Source organism: Aquarana catesbeiana, linkage group LG10 (genome assembly GCF_042186555.1).
Source record: "Aquarana catesbeiana isolate 2022-GZ linkage group LG10, ASM4218655v1, whole genome shotgun sequence".
NCBI classification, from domain to species: domain Eukaryota; kingdom Metazoa; phylum Chordata; class Amphibia; order Anura; family Ranidae; genus Aquarana; species Aquarana catesbeiana.
Genome location: NC_133333.1, coordinates 40305208 through 40321085, shown reverse-complemented (window position 1 = coordinate 40321085; position 15878 = coordinate 40305208). Strand labels below are relative to the sequence as shown.

Sequence of the window (15878 nt, the reverse complement as noted above, 5' to 3'; positions counted from 1 at the left end):
AGTCCTCCACCACTGCTGTGCCTCTGACACTATGTGCGAATGGAGCGGCGGCTGCCTGCTGATGCTGAGACTTGGTTGCTTTCTGCAAAGAGAAGAGAGTAGGAACACCAGTGGCCAGGCGCCCTAGGCAGCAGTGCGCCCTAGGCGGCTGCCTAGTTTGCCTAGTGGTCGCACCGGCCCTGTATAGATCACATGAAGGCTACATTCACAGCTGAGCGTTTTTACCGCGATTTTGTACAGGTCACCAATGTAAAAGGCAGAAAAACGTCTGTAATCTGCCCCAAAGAAGCTCAGGTTCTTTTTTGAGCTTAGGGCATTTTTCAGGTGACAAAATGCTCAGATGTGAACGTGTGCCATTGAAAGGAATGGGATTTTGCTTGTTGGGCGTTTTTCCGGTGTTTTTTTCAGGCGTTTTATGAGCTGAAAATGCTCAGGTGTGAATGCAGCCTAAGGTGGAAAAAAAGTATCTTTGTCTCATTTTATTTTTACATCACAGAAACCTGACATTTTAACAGGGGTGTGTAGACTTTTTATATGATAGATAGATAGATAGATAGATAGATAGATAGATAGATAGATAGATAGATAGATAGATAGATAGATAGATAGATAGATAGATACCCTGTTTCACCGAAAATAAGACCTAGCGTGTGAACGGATATTTAGCTTAACCACATCCATTTTAAAACTTAGTTTCCATTTTGTGTTTTTCCCTGTACTCTATTTCACATATTACTAGGAGTGTAATGTAATCTAGATTCGTTTCTCACATCCCTGTTATCTTTTGTGTTTCGTTTCCTGTAAAGCACGTGATATCTTAAAAATAATTAGTTTCACTTTTGTCATAAATTGTTTCTGTATTTTATTGGATAATTTGTATGACGCGGTCAAGGGGCGGTAGTTTCTGAAAGCCCCCTTTCACACCAAAGAATAAAGATTAGATTTGCTCGGCGAGACTTTTAGAGTTTTTTATCATTGTCTCAATGGGCTAATCTCACAGGCCTGTGGGGATTGTAAGGTACATCTTATGCAGACTTATCGAGGGACTAAAAATATCCCTAGACAATCTACATTTGCCAACAGCGTGATTGACGGTGATGGCTGCAATATAAGCCCTACCCCCCAAATAAGCCCTAGTTAAAGTCCTTGTAGGTCTTTTTTTCAGGGTAGGACTTATTTTCAGGGAAACAGGGTAGGGCTTATTTGGGGGGTAGGGCTTATATTGCAGCCGTCACTGACAATCACGCTAGGTCTTATTTTCGGGGAAACAGGGTAGATAGATAGATAGATAGATAGATAGATAGATAGATAGATAGATAGATAGATAGATAGATAGATAGATAGATAGATAGATAGATAGATAGATAGATGTTTATTTGCATAGAATTTTTTTAATCTCAAACCTCAAATGTCAATGGAAAAAAAAGATAGGGGGCATCTTTTTGGGGGCAACATTCATTTAAAAAAATACACAAAATTGCAAGCAAATGGAAAAAAAGATATATAAAGTTCAAATAGTTAAAAAAGGACATACAGTAAAAGAAAAATGACAGAGCAAGAAAAAGCAAGAGACAGTAGGAACGAGGGAAAAAAAAGATGAATGAGGGCAAAAATATAGAAAGAATAAAGGAAGACTGGAAGATGAGGATTAAACCTCATCGCCTCATCTGGGCGGCACAGTGGTGTAGTGGTTAGCACTCTCGCCTAGCAGTAAAAAGGGTCGCTGGTTCGAATCCCAACCACGACACTACCTGCCTGGAGTTTGCATGTTCTCCCTGTGCCTGCGTGGGTTTCCTCCGGGTACTCCGGTTTCCTCCCACACTCCAAAGACATGCTGGTAGGTTAATTGGCTTCTGTCCAAAATTGGCCCTAGTATATGAATGGGGACCTTGGATTGAGGGTAGGGACTGATGTGAGTGTGCGATGTACAGGGTTAGGGACAAGGGTCAGGGTTGTAGACACACACTCACTCGGGTTGAACTGGATGGACTGGTGTCTTTATTCAACCTTACTAACTATGTAACTATGTAACTATGAAACCTAATTTTGAGTGGAAGCATGTGTACTTCAGATGCTAATCTAGGAACTTCCTAAATTTCAGTTTAGCTTTGTGATGTCAGCATTTGTATCTCCAATTCCTGCATTCCTAACAAACAGCAGGTGATGATGCACAGATAAGGAGGAAAGGAATTGTGACATGGGAGCGGCTGTGACAAAGAAGGGAGGTGGTGGAAACCTGTGGATAAATTACCTGCTGTATCCTCCCAGACCCAGATTTGGCTCCGTGGTGCAGTATAAATATCTAACTCTGGGAGGATTTGTCATTCAGCATCTTTGTTTCAAGACATCACTGCAGCACAAGTAGGTATCAGTTATGGAGACTTTTCTCATCATTTCTGTCTGAGGTTGCTTTCTCTGCATGGGAACTGAACTATACTGATAGATGGATTTCAATTATATATGTGTGTGTGTGTGTGTATGTATATACATATATTTTCTTATTATTAATAATAATAATTATATATATATATATTTATGAATATTTGTGGCATTAGCCTTTTCTCAAATGTTGGCTGGTAACATATTTTTTACATATATATTAAATATATATGTGTTTTTTGTGGGGGTTTTTTTCTGAGATCTGCTGGCTCAGGTGTGTCTGCAATGCTGCCTCCTTAAACTGTTAACGCTATATAAATCCTGTATGATCATAATACTAATAGGCATCTGATAATTGCATGATCTGAATAAAATCAAAATTTCAAGCAGCTTTCATCTCATATCTATCTGCTATAAAAATAAATAAAAAGTATGCATGCTGGTTTCTGATTAGGACAGAGCACCAGACTGCAATATCCAGTAGTTAAGGGGCCACATAAACCCTTTAGATGCATTGGTTGTGTTTGCAGCTTTTTAGCAGGCTATTTTACTGAAAATTTGGGGGGATTTTTCAGATTTTTTAAAACCTGTTTTTGAAAAACCTTGTGGTGTGGTGCTCTGTTTTGTTTTTCTGGCTTAAGTCTAAAGTCTCTAGGTGCTCTCAATGAAAACGCACCAAGACAGTTCAACTCTATGGTACTTGGAGCAGCCACACCTGTTTAGGGAACCTGCTCCAACCACCTAGCCTTTGACTGTCTATTCATTAGGCGGCACAGCATGATGCGCTGAGTGGCATAACCCATGCCAATCAAACAGAAATGATCCCAACACATTCAGCTTTATAAAAGTGATTCAGTTGGCTGCTATGGCTTCCAAAATAAGATTATCATGAATGTAAAATTCGGGAAAGTCATGATAATTGTCACTCTTGGATACATTTAGACCTTATCCATTTTACTTTGCATCTCTTTTCACATATTCATTCTTCTTTGGTATATCTGAGATTTTGGGAGGGACTTTCTTTGCATGAAATTTTAAAATTAGCTTCAGATAGACTGCTGTGTTACGTGGGACATATTACTTGCTCTCCTTTTTCCAGAGCTTTTTAAGTAAACACAAGTGCAATGCAGATTTTCTATTTGCCCTTTTCTTTTTTCATCTGGTTACTCCTATCACTGTCATTTTTCTGTTTGTGTCAGTTTATTATAATAGCTATCTAATAATTGGTTATCTGTAATATATTACATTATTATTTGGGTTTAATTTCGCTTTAAGCTTTTTTTAGCGGGTTACTCCTGTTTACTGCAATTTTCTGCTTTTGTTGGTTAAGAAAAAGGAAGCCCATTGGGTTATTCAATAGAACAGTACGGAACGCAATGAAGAATTCTAAAGTGCTGTATCAGTTTGATGAATTTTTTAATTTTTTTAATTTTGATTAGCAGCCATGGGTAATTTCACAATAAAATCTGCTTTATTCAGTAAGTTTATTTTTAATTTACAGTGAATGTTCCTTGAGCAGATGTGAGCTTGTTAGGTGTACATATGCTCAGTAGTATATAGTCTACATAAAATATTTAATTAGTAGGTACAATATGGTTGACTGAGTCATCCTATTTATTAAAATAGGGTTTCCCCTCGCAGTAGTTCACACCCACCTTATGCACACGAGCAGACTTTCCGGCAGACTTGGTCCGGCGGACCGGACTCCGTCGGACAATTCGATCGTGTGTGGGCTCCAGCGGACTTTTTTTCCCAAAAGACCTAGAAATAAAACATGTTTCAAATCTTTCCGACGGAATCGAGTCTGGTCGAAAAATGTGTTCGTCTGTATGCTAGTACGACGGACGAAAACTGACGCTAGGGCAGCTATTGGCTACTGGCTATCAACTTCCTTATTTTAGTCCGGTCGCACGTCATCACGTATGAATCCGTCGGACTTTGGTGTGATCGTGTGTAGGCAAGTCCATTCATTCGGAAAGTCCATTGGAAGTCCGTCGAAAGTCCGTCAGACCATCGGACCAGTCCGGTCGAAAAGTCCGCTCGTGTGTACGCTACATTAGAAGTGTTTCACCATCTTTGCTCTTCCATCTTTCTACTCCTCATAATGCTCAATAAAAAAGTAATAGAGAGTAGTGGCCCCTCTATGGTTGTGGTAGTTGTTCAAGCCTGGGGATCCAGTATAAAGATCTCATCAATGGAGACCACCGGAGACGTTACCTAGTGGCTTAATTCTTGAAAACAAAAATGGAAATCTATTTGAGCTGGTGTTATCTGTTATTTCAACGCACCTTTCCAGTGAAAGAGAAACATTTTGTAGGTCACCGTATTCAAGGGTTTCTTTTTCCATAGTAGTCCTTTGTTTTCTTTTTCTGGTTGAAGGCCATCTAGCATTTAGAAGCAATCAGAGGTATTTTTATGACCAGTAATAATTAGACTGGGTGTTGTACCTTGCTTTCCATATAATGTTGACAATGACAAATAGATTTTTACAATCTAAGCAGATAAAGATAATTTGAAATGGAGACTCACTACTTATCTACATACAAGGCGGTGGTCAGAAGATCCAGCTGTCACATAGCTTTTTGGAAGAAGCTGCTTGCTATAATTTCCACTTGAGCAGGAATGATTTTTAAATGAAGTGGGCCTATTTGCAGGATCCTTCATCAAGATCTTTTGCTTTGCGACTCTATGCTATGGGTCCATACAGGCTTATCAGCAGCCAGTGTGTATGAGCCTGGAGCTTGTGACCCTCGCCTGTGCCCCTCATCCCTCAGATCTTTAGATTGCAAACTTGTTTTTTTCTGGGTGCTATAAATACCTTTTTATTATTTGGAATTGTTACATGGGTACTTGATAACCTTTTGGTTGGCACTGCACCTGTCCCTACAGAGGGCAGTTACATTGCCAATATACGTGGATCTCCATTGAGCTGCAGCTGCATCCGATAGGTGTGGCTGCACCTTAAAGGTCAATGTTGCACATGCACAGTGTGCCCCCTCCCACTTGGAAACCGTGTGCACTGCACGTACTGCACACATTGGGGACACGCCATCTGAGTGAGGGTAGCTATGAACTGTGTAGACACCCCTGGCTTTGGCCTCACCTCTGGGGAAACAATAGTAATTGGCTGAAAAACTTTACCAACAGCGTTCAAAGTTTCCCATGTCATTTGGTAACCCTAGGGTGTCTGCACAGGTCAGCGATAGCCTATAGACAACCACTTCATTCTACCAGTAGAACCTTACCTGAAGCAAGCTCTTTTTGGGGATTCCAAAGTATTCAGGTGGTGTTTTATACAGTGAGAAAAATGTCTCACCTGATAAAATAGATGTCAATCTGCCTTCCTTTATACCCTGCAGAAATTAACCAAACTAGCCAGTAATGAGCCTAAGCCCCAGAACATCCAACCAAAATGCCCATAAATAACCTCTCAAATTTATGTGCATTACCCCTATGTTGGCACATAAGCTTCTCCATTCTTAACAGCTCACCTATATTTTTAAACCATTCCTTCACAGTAGGGGGGTCCTCTGACTTCTGATCGGCTTTTGTGCCTGGAACAAGGCTCAAATACAACTGATTTAGAACATTGTGCAATTGTCACATTTTGATCTCAGGTCTACAAATTGGCCAAAATAGCCATGTTTTAGAAGCAGGCGATTGTATGTATGTAATTATTATTATGTAATTTAGTTGTGTGATTTGTGTGATCAGAAAATCGCCCATGCAGCTCTACCAACACAGGAAACAGGGCCTTAATGTAATTGGCAGTATATGTATGTATGTATGTATGTGTATATATATATATATATATATATATATATATATGTGTGTAGAACTCTAGCAAAACTCTTTAATTTATAGTTAAAGCCAACCTCTAGCCAACGTTTCTTGTTTTGGATAATGCGGAGGGGTTAGATCTCCATCAAATTCTACTGTTCAGTGTTTCTTCACCAGGGAGATTTCTTTCCCCCCCTCCGAGACATAACCAGAAGTGAAGGGAAAATCCCCCTTTCTACTGCTGAACAGGTGATCCCATTGGATTATACAGCACTAAAACTGGTGGTGACAACTACAAAATGAGGGATTTCCAATCATTCTTAGTGAGTCTTCCCAATAGGGAAGCAATACAAAAGTTCTAACCTTTCCAAATTGTTTGAGTTATGCTTTAACTAATGATTTATATATCAGATGTAATATCCCTTTACATACATCCAAAAATGTAGGTTCTTTGGGAAATGTTAGCTTCCTGGCTGTCGTAATGCTTTTATTAATACCTTAAGGAACAAGCATAAGTATGAGCATTTCTGACTTTTCTGGTGCATGTTTGCTGCATGCTGGTTCCGGGTTTGTGACTAAATATAACAGACAGCTAGCATATTCTGAAGAAGGCCAGGATTGGCAGGCTGTATGTTTTTTGGGATGGGTTTTTTATGATGTCAAGGTTGTTGACATGGGTCAGTAGTAAGGGAACTGGAGATTTCAGAAAGAATGTTTTGATAAACATACAGAACGTGACTCCCGCTTATCTCTAGAGATATGATATAATAGCAACTCTTCTGGAACATTAGATGAACCTGGAAATGTGATGTTGTGACCTTTCTCAGGAGACCTCCAGCTTCTGTTATCTTAACTCTTTATGCATTTGCATATGTTTATTTCACATTCTGACCTGGGTGGCCAATCACTAGCAATGTCTCATTGGTAGATTGAGAGGGAGTTGCATGCTCTCCCATACCCAGAAGTACCTGATATGTAATGTTACTTGCCTGGCAATAGCAAAAAAAAAAAGGCAGGGGTGCACACACAATTTGTCCTTGCTATGCATTTACAAATGAACCCACTGGAATATAGGGTCCCTATTTACATTAGATGTGTTTAGGGAGATGCCACACTCCTTCCCTCTGACACACAGACCTGAACACTGCTCACTTCCTCTAAACTCAATCAATGCACAGCAAGCATGTTTATATTTATGCATTAGTTTAATGTAGAAGCCCAAAAACTGTTTATGCAAGAGGCCCCTTGCTGACTCTTTCCACCAATAAAAGAAAAATATCAGCACCTGCATGGGTCAGCTTTAGCGAACAATTTGCTTTGTCCTGTAAGTCCAAACTACGAGTCCTCTGATGAATTTTGTATTTATTTGTCCAGTAAATTAAGGTATATTTTGTCCAATATATACTTACCATGTCTCAGCCTTATTGCTGATGTCTTATTTATGTTCTATTCCAGGTCACCATGTCTTACCCAATGACCTCTCAGCCCCAGGCAGCGCAAGGCTACTCTGCCAGTAGCGGCCAATGGAACTCCGAAGTTATGGACTGCTGTGAAGACATGGGCATCTGTACGTATTCGAGGTTTTACAATGTACCCAAAAGGCATATCATGACTGTTCTTTCCTCCCTGTAGTTTACAAATTGGGATATGGGAATGAGTGCACCTGAAATGATCTGTGGGGGAAGCCTGGTGCCTACATTCTAGTACACTGTAAAAATCAATTCGAAAAATAAAATGCACTAATTCACACTGGCTTATTTATTTACAGTATGGGATTTTTTTTTATATAAAATAGGGAATTGGTAAAAGCCCTATAATGTGTGGGTGCTCAAACTGGAGGTAGATTCCTTTGCCTTAGTACTCTTTAACACTGTTGCAGTAACACGTGTACTCTGGTGAGGTGCCATTCCTTTTGAATGGCGCCCTCAACTCACTGTTATGCCCCGTACACACAGTCGGATTTTCCGACCGAAAATGTGTGATAGGACCTTGTTGTCGGAAATTCCGACCGTGTGTAGGCTCCATCACACATTTTCCATCGGAATTTCCGACACACAAAGTTTGAGAGCTTGCTATAAAATTTTCCGACAACAAAATCCGTTGTTGGAAATTCCAATCGTGGGTACACAAATCAGACGCACAAAGTGCCACGCATGCTCAGAATAAATTAAGAGACGAAAGCTATTGGCTACTGCCCCGTTTATAGTCCCGACGTACGTGTTTTACGTCACAGCGTTCAGAACGATCGGATTTTCCGACAACTTTGTGTGACCGTGTGTATGCAAAACAAGTTTGAGACAACATCCGTCGGAAAAAATCCTAGGATTTTGTTGTCGGAATGTCCGATCAATGCCCGACCGTGTGTACAGGGCACTACAGCTGCACTGCAGTTCATCACAAAGCCCATGCTGTGCGTTGTGTGGTGTTGCATTAAAAAAGGGTACTTTTTTTTTTTCCTGCATTAAAATTTAATTGCAGTTTGGGTCATTAAAAAAGTGAATGCCCCATTAGCCCCTAGTGGTATACTTTCCCAATCTCAGGTGCTGTCACCTGCAGACTCGCTAATCCAGCGCTGTGGTTCTGCTCCTCTTCCAGGTTAAATGACGTCCAGCATCCTTCAACTCGCTTTGTTGAGCACTTTTTTTTTTTTTTTTTTAATTTTACTTTGTTTCATTAACCCAAAGTTCTTCTCTCTTTCAGGCCTTTGTGGAGCATTTATCCCTTGCATTTTGGCGTGCAAAGTAGCCACACAGTATGGGGAATGCTGCTGCTTGCCATTTTTAGGAGGTACCGTGATGGCCATGCGCACTGGCATGAGGGAGCGCTACCATATCCCGGTAAGGATTAGACTAAAGCATAAGGAGCACAGTCTTTACTAATAAAAATGTGTTCCTTTTTATTTTTTTAACAGATAATGTATAGTGTTACGTATATATTTTTATAGTGGTTTTGTATAGATTTTCTGTACTGGAGTCAAGATTGAAAAATACAGTTCTTAAAGCGGAGCTTTACCCAAAAGGTGGAAGCTCTGCTTGTTTGCACCCTCTGAGACGTTTCCGGCCTCTCCTCCTTTCCCCCGCTGCCTTCTGGGATACACGCAGGTCCCAGAAGATGGCGGAACCATTCATAAAGCGCGATACGACTCGCACATTGGCAGTGAAGGCTTCACTGCCGGTTTCCCTTACTTACAATGCTGGCGCCTGCACCCCAAGCCAGTTGATGAATCGGCGCAGGATCCCTGGACAGGTAAGTGTCCTTATATTAAAAGTCAGCAGCTACAGTATTTGTAGCTGCTGACTTTTCTTCTTCCTTTTTTTTTTTTTTTTTTTTCACACTGGAGCTACCTTTTAAGTTTTCTTCCCAGAACTCTGATGTCCGTGAGTTACCTGGCTTCTTCCAGGTGTTGCATCTTTGGCTCTCTTGATTGGCCAGCACAGCATGACATTAACTCCTGCCCATGCACAAGAGTTTATTATCCTGGCACCATGCCGAGACTGTTTTCTAAGTTATGCATGCGCAGCTCCGTGCACATTTTAAAGAAGACTGCATACAGGCAGGTAAATTTTTTTAATGCAGAAGAGAAATTGTGTGTCCCTTCTGCAAAAAAAAGAAGAGCCTGTCTGTTCATATGGTTTTTTTAAACTTTTAGTTCCACTTTAAGGGCCAGTTCACACCACATGCCCTCTAGTGTGTTTTTGTTCTGCATCAAAAACGCATGGAAAGTAGTTTGTATGGTTTCCAATGGCATAGTTCAAACCAGTGCAGTCAGTTCCAGGGCTTTTTAGTTACAGAAAAAAAAGTACCTGCAATGCATTCAGAAACACATCAAAAACCCCCCGGAAACACGCGCATGCAGGAACAAGTCTGGAGTGTGTTTTTGTGGTGTGAACTGGCCCTAAAGGGTTAACTGTACTGTTGTACAATTTTTTGAATGATCTCAACCAATTTAATACAGTCAGTGCTTTCGCTGGTTGATAGCAGGAAACTGCAGTTTCCTGTAACTTCAACTGCCATTTTTGCTGGACAGCTTGGCCCGTTACAAAAAGTGATAAAAAAAAAAGATCTACTGTCAGAATCAACAGATAATAATACAAATGTTATGGGGAGAGGGAGAACAAACACTGATGTGATAATGTATATACATATATATATACACATATAGTGTGTGTGTGTATGTGTGTATATATATATATATATATATATATATATATATATATATATATATATATATATATATATATAATAAAATACATGTAGTCTTTATATATGCTCATATTTGTAAGTCTCTAGTAATATAGAAGATCTGTTCAATAATCTTGCTGCTTCTTCATCACCACCAGCTGAGGATATAGCTTTAAAAAAAGCAAAGGAGAGACGAACTAGTGCAGTAAATACTTTTATTAAGAGCAAATGGACAACAATAAAAATACTTGCACTATCAATATAGAAGATCATAGGATCTTTAAAGCTGAACGTCTGGATAAGCAAATATTGTCTAGATACAAGACATGTGTATGTATTCTGGTATCTTGGCCTGCTTTGTGTAATCCAGTGAAAAAAAAAATAATTCTTTGTGCTGGAACTTCCTGTAATAAAGACCAGCAACTGCTGCCCTCTCTCCCTCTGCAGGGTGACTGGTCTTGTCTCCGCCCCCTCCTGTAGTTTTCTACAGGCCACCTGTAGTGGGTGGACCTGCTGGGCCTCTCCCACAGCTCAGCTCTCTGTACAGACTATGTAGAGCACAGCCATGATGTGTTAGCAGTGTTAGTGGTGCTACTTCTACAAGGTAATAGCTAGGTGTGCAAAGACATTTGGTGCACGCAAAGTCGATCACTTTGTGGTGAGCTTTTGTGCTCAGAGTTCAGTTTTAATAATTCTTCTTAAGTCTATATTTTTCATAAATAATCTGTGATGTCTAAATTATCTCTGTCTTTGTCCTATAGGGAAGCATCTGCAATGACTGTGTGTGCCTCACATTCTGCGGACCGTGTACCATCTGTCAGATGGCGCGGGAGCTGAAGGCCCGGAACTGATGAATCATTAGCATGTCGGTGTCATGGCGGGCATCCGTGGACTGTTTTTAACTTTGAGAGAACCTGAAAAACACAGAAATCTCATTGAAGGGGAAGAGGTTACTACGTTTGTCACCCTGACCCCCCCACCCCCTCCTTCCCAACCAACATCTGGCAAAGCTACAAGAAGAACTGTGATTCTGCACTAACATTACATTACTCTGTTCAAATTGTGAAAGCATTTAGAGCTTGTAGTTGAAAACTGGATTTTAAATTGTATATTTATTTCCCCCATATAAATGCCAGTTTCAATATTTCATGCTGTGATGTGTACCTCTGTTTTATATTACTCCTTAGCTTTTTATGACACTCTGAGAATACCACACTATATTATACTCGGGGAACTGCACCTTGCATTAAGGTATCCCATTCACGTTCACCAATAATGAGCCTCAATACAGTAAAAAATGTGCTTGTATTATTATTTTTATGCCATTCGCTATAGCACAGGTGCATTTTTAGTTTTTTACTGTTTATGTGCATTGGGGTACCATTAAAAATTAATAGCAATGCCCTAATAACATGCATGGCATTAACACAGATGTTAACGTACACTGAGAAGTGTGAACGGATTTCAATTGAGTCCACCAGCCCCTTTCAAAAGCTGCAATGCATGCACTCTCTTGCAGCTGCATTTTAAAGCGATGAATCAATTTCCCAAGAAAAATACATTGTGTAACACCTTTTGGCTTTACAATGGTATTTAGTGCCAGTTCACACAGGGGCGGCACGACTTGCAGGTCGCCTCACCGAGGCGATCTGCACACGACTTCAGCAGCGACTTGCAAAACGAGTTCTGTATAGAAGTCAATGCAAGTCGCCTGAAGTCGCCCCAAAAATACTACAGGAACCTTTTTCTAAGTCGGAGAGACTTGCATCGCTCCTATTAGAATGGTTCCGTAGTACAGGACGGGACGCGACTTGTCAAGCGGCTAGGTTGCCTGACAAATCGCCCCTGTGTGAACCGGCACTTAGGCAAAACGGGAAAATCTGGTTGCGATATTTTTTCAGTAGAAATGTAACGAACAGGTATGTGGTTCAAGCTGTTGGCATTCACAGTATACTTGAATATTATTTTGGATGGAGTTGATCTTCAAAAAGGTAATAAGTAAAAGGCAATAGCCAACAGCGACCGCAGATTTCATTTCACTGCTTTGTTTCTACACCGGTGGTTCTCAACCTCAGTCCTCAAGTACCCCCAACAGGCCATGTTTTGGGATTATCTCTTAGATAAAATTGCTTTTCAAAATACCAAGCCATTGACTCTAATTTAAAGCACCTGTGCAAGATGAAGGAAAACCTGCAAACATGGCCTGTTGGGGGTACTTGAGGGCTGAGGTTGAGAACCACTGGTCTACAGAATTAAACCAAAATTTGTTCTTAAGGGTGACTGTTCAAAAAGTATACCCATTGATGTAGTGACTGTTGTGTAAAAAATATATACAATTTTAGCAGTTTTCCAAGATATTATGATATTCTTCCTTTCAGCCACTTTCATGTATGTGGCCCATAGTTATCAATGAATATTTTATACTAGAAATAATCTTTGCAATACATAGATAATAAAAATGTGGTGTTGCCCAGTGCAAAAATTCAGATGCGTCCCTCTGTTTCATTCACTAGGACAAAGAAAAGCTCCATTCTGCTTGCTGTGGGCAACATTGTTAATTTACATTTTTGTGTATAAGCTTTTCATAACAACTGTACAGAGTTTATTAAAATGATATTTAATTTTCCTTTTATCTGCATGCATGGATCTCTATTTTTTTAAGAGCAAAATAAAATTACAATTATTACAAATGTTCCTGGTGTAGAATTGATTTTCTAGTGTTTTACTATCAATGGGACTAGTCAGGTCCACACCAACCATCAGTAAATTGATTAATTAACAAATGTTCCTGGTGTAGAACTTATTTTCTAGTATCTTGCCATCTACAGGACTAGTCAGGTCCACACCAACCATCATTAAATTGAATGTAAATCACTAAAATCCAGTGTAAATTTCAGCTTGTTCATAGAACTTCAAAAGCACAAGAACGCCCAGTACTTCTGCCATGATGGACTTGTTCAGGCACTTCCTTTTTTTTTGTAAATCTTTTTATTGAATATTACAAATACCCACAGTACAACAAACAACAAAAAACACAACATTTTTGTTGTGTTACCCATGCAGGGGTGAGTGATAATAACATAGCTGAAACATGTACATGAGCATGCGTAACATCAAGATTATACTGGTGCAACTTCTAGCTAAAAGCCAAATAGCAAAGAAGATGTCATTGAAGGAGGAGCATTAAGCTCATCCTGAGATGGTAACCAAGAAGGAAAACAGAAAGTATAACCCGAAAAGGAGGCTCTAATAGCTTCGAACATCTCATGGGCATCAGAACCAAGGCCATACCATATGAGGAGGAGGCAGAGAAGGATCTGCCAGCCACTTGGACGATACTTTGTCATATTTGCTCCGGCAGCCATGATTAGTATAAGTGTCTTTGTAAAGTGGAAGATTATTATTTATTAGTTGCTTCCAAAAGGAAGTAGAAGGGGGGGGGGGGGTCTCTATTTCCACTGCAGGGCAATGGCCTTCCTGGCATAGAATAGAAGTAGGCTGACCAAAGTCTTTCCCGCTCTGGTAGGGATGAGATTATCCACTAGGCCCAATATGCAGACTTCCATTGCCAATGGAACCAGGGTCAAGACAATTGCATTTGTGATGGATAATACATCCTTCCAGAACTCAACGATATGGGGACAGGCCCAAAACATGAGTGAAATCACCCAAAGTCTGTCCACATCTCCAGCACTCTGGGGAGTGAGATGCATTCATCTTATGGAGTCTGGAAGGAGTATAGTAGGCTCTGTGCACTATTTTAAATTGGATCGTTTGATCATGCAAGGAAACCAATGTCTGGAATGGGAGGTCCCAGACATTATCCCAATCATCATTGTCCACTTGTTGGACGCCCCGTTGCCACCGAGCCCTTAGGAAATCTAGAGGGGTAGGGAAGTCAAGGACAAGGGGGCATAAGTGTGAGAGGTGAGTTTCATGTCACATTCTGACCTAAGTACCATTTCAATCTCTGACTGCTGGAGCTGTATGGGGGAGCAGGAAAACTGAGTATTGAATGTGTGAGAGAGCTGTAAATTAAAAAAATGGTAGGTGGGGGGGGGGGGGGTATGTTGAAATCAGTACAGGCACTTCTTTTCAGAGGGTGACAACACCCTCCCCCAACTGTGATCCTGTGTTATCCAACACAGGCTTCCAATGAAGAGTACTAGTGGCCATTTTAACACACAATATGACGGCATGGTACACTGTCATCATTAGGAAAACCCAGCCCAAGAAATTCAGTGCATACAGACAGGAAGATCAGCAGCACTGAGATGCAACAAATGATGGTGGGTGGTGTGAAAATGGTATATTACATATATATACAGTATTTTGGTCACTGTATTTGTTTGTCATTTTTTTCAGGCCTTTGCTTTTTATTTACCTGGTGATCCAACCAGTAACACACCTCCTGTCCTAGGATGACAATGCTCAATGGTAGGATCACAAGGACTACAATCACGTCCTCTTCTCCATAACCTAGAAGGGGGTGGTTCTGCAGTCCCCAGAGATAACAGGGAGCAATCCTAACTTATAGGTCAGCAGAGGCAGAAAACACATGAAGTTATCAACTCACTAGATGACTGGCAGAATCAACAAGTATTATTTTCTGCACATATCAAATGAATATAACAAAACTCTTTAATGGTTTATTAAATTGACCTTAAGGAATCATGTAAGATAAGTTCACTTTGAGGGTTTAAATACTTTAAACAATTCTGCAGAAACTTATCAGATGTGTTTCCATTGGTGCTGAAATGCAGGAACAGTTATTACAGCACATATTAATGGTATTAAAGAGGACCTCCTCTTGCATACCAGACAGCAGAGATATACAGTATATCTAAATGTTGTCACTACTGAGGAACCACATTATATATGATAAGAGTGACCACCATTGGAGGAAATGCCAGGGATATTAGTAGGTATCCCTAGGGGACAGCTCTCAAGTGTTGGCCTCGTTGATAGAAGAGCCTCCATCCATCTGTGAGAATACCCCTCATTTACCAGTACAGGAAGACATGCCTTGAGGAAACAAGGTCCCAATTTCCACTGTTTCACTCTGGAAATTCTAGGAATGGATCCTTATGATAATTATGAGCCTGATAAGACTTGGATATGCATTCTTCAAGTCAAATGGCTTTATATATGATAAGTTCGCAGAGCTTAGGCATGGGTTTGATGTGAACAGATATATGAGGTGTCTAAAAAGTTTGGTGAATGGTATCAGAAAACAATCAAAACAGAAGATACAAATTACATTTATTGGCCTTCAAAATAACAATTAATTTGTTAATCAAAATTAACAAATGACCTTTATTGGCCTTCAAAATAATCGCCATCCTTCACAACACACTTTTGGCAAAGTGCATAAAGCTTCTAGAAACTGCCAGCAAAGACCTCTTTAGGAGTCGATTCCAGAACTGCTGTCACACATACTTGGATTGCCGACATGTCCACAAAACGTGCGGCTTTCATGGCGCTCTTCAGGCAGGGAAACTGAAAGAAGTCCGCAGGCGCCAGATCAGAGGAGTACA

General features: G+C 40.3%; 1 long non-coding RNA gene and 1 pseudogene across 1 annotated transcript; both read left to right on the top strand.

The window, feature by feature from the left end:
- Positions 1–912: 912 nt before the first annotated feature.
- LOC141110019 (uncharacterized) lies at positions 913–1533 on the top strand. Its single transcript, XR_012236210.1, has 2 exons — positions 913–1272; positions 1321–1533. It is a non-coding gene; the product is annotated as an uncharacterized lncRNA (long non-coding RNA).
- Positions 1534–2061: 528 nt separating this feature from the next.
- LOC141110611 (cornifelin homolog B-like) lies at positions 2062–13031 on the top strand (annotated as a pseudogene).
- Positions 13032–15878: the final 2847 nt, after the last annotated feature.